Here is a 3,157-nt window from a genome sequence, read left to right on the forward strand (position 1 = left end):
TTTTTTTTTTTCTTGAATGATGGGGAAAAAGCTGAAAACTAAATCAAACCAACCCGAGCATTTGTTAGATCTCAATGCTGTGCCTCGTGCCTGCCCCTCCCCTGGAACAAGTCATCTTTAGTTTCTGCAATAATTTTAGGACTTTTCTAGGACATATATAATCTGTACATTTTACGGTGTTCCTCTTGGGTTTGGGGGGGAGGGTTGGCTTTTAAAAATTCTTCAGAGAAGATCTTTATATCTTTAGACAGCAGGAACAGGATGATTGGGGGAATGTGATTCTTAATGAGAAGGTACAACGGCAGGAGAGTCCTCCCTAGATCCCCTGCATGACGAGGTCCTTAACGCTTCTGTGAAGAAGCAGTGTATATACGGCACTTGCACTGTCCTGGAGGCGCTTCTTTCTGCTCGGCCGTTAGAGCGACAGGCTGAGGAGACGGCGCGTTTGGCTCCTTCAGACCAGCAAGGTTGGTTTGGCGGTGAGTCAGATCTTCAGTAAACGGAGGCTGCAGCGTCTGCTGATCGTCTGATGCCAGAGGGGCTCCAAAAGGGGTAGTTCTCGGTTAGGCGGGTGATTTGAATTAGTGTTTCCATGCCACATCTGTTACCTTAAAACCAAAATATATAAAAGTCTTCTTGAATCCAACTTTCAAATGTTTTTAAAAGATGAAGAGCCTGAGTTTTGTCACCTCTTGTTTACCCTTTTTTAAAGAAAAGTTGGAGAGCTATACAATTGCTAATGTAGAGATGTTGATAAGTGAAGAACATGCAGTTTGCTAAAATAAAATGAAACTAAATTCCAGGCCCGCTTTGTGTGTCCTTTCTCTTCCTCGCCACAGCTTTCTCCTCCTGGAAATCTAGAGAGGAGCAAATTACAGTCACCGTGGATTGCTGCAGAGGCAAATCTTTGTAAAAGTACGTTGCCAGTGTGAAAGAGTGGGGCTATTTTAGCCTGAGCCCCTGCCAAGCTCTGTAGTTGGACGGACTTGTGACCTTTTCCTTCCCCATTTTCTCTGGAGACAAAGGTGAGCAAGAAGAAAGCTCTGTTTGAACCTCTTGCTGCCCCTCTTTCCCTCCGCCCCCGGTCAGTGGCCAGCGGGGACGAAAAAGACCAGCTGAAATCTTCCCCCTTCTGCCCTGCTCGGCAGAGCAGCGCCTGCGTTCCGAACACGCTCCACCACGTCTCCACCTCTCCCTTGGACAGGGCAACGCCAGTGACTCGAATGTGACCTGACAGTCTGTTTAACGCGCTTTTGGAAAGAGCTTTGCACGTACAGTGCCGAGAGGAGTGGAAGTACCTCTGAAATAAAATGCAAAAAAGGAGAAAATAGCCTCATTGAATTGATTCTTTTCAGTTGCCATCCCAGTGTGCTACCTCTAACAACTGGGAGTTTAAAAAATTCTTCCAGAAAAGCCCTAAATTGTTCCCAGCCCTGTGACGAGGGTGCGAACAGCAGGTTTAGCAAAAATCACAGCTGATAGGAAAGTTGGGAGAGTGAAAGCCCTGATCAAAGAGTAATCCACAGGGATGTAAAGCAATTAGAAACATTAGTTAATGGCTCTTTCCTAGGGCTACTTGTACCGAAACTGGGTTTTGTCAGCATTTTCCTCCAGGCCGGTGCTACGGTGAGCCAAATTTGAGTAACAGCTTCTCTCATCCATAGGATATTTATGGGGACGAGGAGTCCTCGCCCAGCTGCGGGGCGTTTTGCGACCTCCTCCTTCCCAATAACGTTCCCACACCAACAACCCCGTGGATATTTGTTAAAACACTGGTCTGGGTAACACCGATTTTTCCGCACGTGAGCACGGCTTAATTTTGCTGCGGGGCACCTTGAATTAGAGCGCCGTGCTAAACACAGCCATTAACTAGAATTAAGAGCTTCGGTAAAAAAACAGCCATTAACTCCCTTGGTCATCACCAAACTCTTTTTGGTTGTGGCTTTTATTGCTAATTAAGGTGTTTTCTGCACACCGAGCCAAAAAAAAAAAAATCCTCGCCTCCCGGGAGCGGCAACCGGGATTGAATGGGAACGTCTCCAGCCCGCAGCAGCGTTGCCAGCGGAGCAAGCGGCAGCTCCGCCACGCGTTCGGGAAGGTTCGTACCATCTCTGCCCGCTCGCTCTTCTCCAGTCTCCGCTTCCTGGCCAGACTGGGCTCCGTTATGTTATTTCTTCAGCCCCATCTGTCCCGGGGTTGTTTTTTTTTCTTCTTTCCGCCGTTTCTACGCTATCGACTCTCCCGGCAGGCTCTGCCGGGGCATCTCACGGCGCGTCGAAGCAGCCGGCGCTGGCGGCAGCCCAAGGTTTGAACGCCGCTCTTGGGACCCTTTTCCTCGCGCCCTCGGGAGCGCCGGGGTGCGAGATGGGGATTTTCGGATGCACCTCCGAGGGGTTAGACCCCCACCTCCTCCCCAAAGTGTTGCTTTCCCTTTCCAGGAGCCCAGCGCATCCCTGGGGCTGGGGGCAGCTTTTGCTTCGGCCCCGTGGATGTGGCCAGCTGGAGGATTTTGGGGACCCGAGGCTCTGGGTTTGCATGGCCGCCTTGCAGCGCGGGCAGAGGCCATCCCTCTTCATTTTTTTTCTGGTGAAAGCAGATAGCGGTGGGCAAAACTCCCCGGGGAATTCAGAAATTGGGGTGAAAAGGGTCTGAGCATCGGGGCAGGGGGGTGACGAGCGAGCGAACGTGTGTGCATCAGGGTTAGAAATCGCTTCTCCGCTGGGCATGCCGTAGGAGAGAGAAAAAAAAAAAAAAAAGAAAAAAAAAAAGATAAAAGAAATCAGTGGCAGCAGGAAATGAGAGTTTGCCGCCTGCCCCGTGCCCGGCGTGGGCTCGGGCTCGCCTGGGCCTGGCTGGCGGCGAGGGCCTGACGCCCACGGGTCGAGCATCCCTGCGCCGCGGCGGGAGCTGCCGGAGGAGCCACCCCGGGGGAAGGACAACAACCGGCGAAGGCCGAGAGACCGAGTGGGGGAATTTTTCGCCTGCGTTTCTCCGGAGCCATCCGAGCGAGCTGCCCGTGAGCCGGGGGGGAGTGGGCCCAGCGGGATGGGGGTCCCTGGGGATGCGTGGTGTCTGGGTGTCTCACCACACACACACACAAATTTGGGGGGCAGCATCCCTCCTCTGGGGACCTCCAGGGTGGCCGGTGGGCTGGGGG

The sequence above is a fragment of the Aptenodytes forsteri genome, unplaced genomic scaffold (genome assembly GCF_000699145.1).
Source record: "Aptenodytes forsteri isolate BGI_AS27 unplaced genomic scaffold, ASM69914v1 Scaffold61, whole genome shotgun sequence".
Taxonomy (NCBI): domain Eukaryota; kingdom Metazoa; phylum Chordata; class Aves; order Sphenisciformes; family Spheniscidae; genus Aptenodytes; species Aptenodytes forsteri.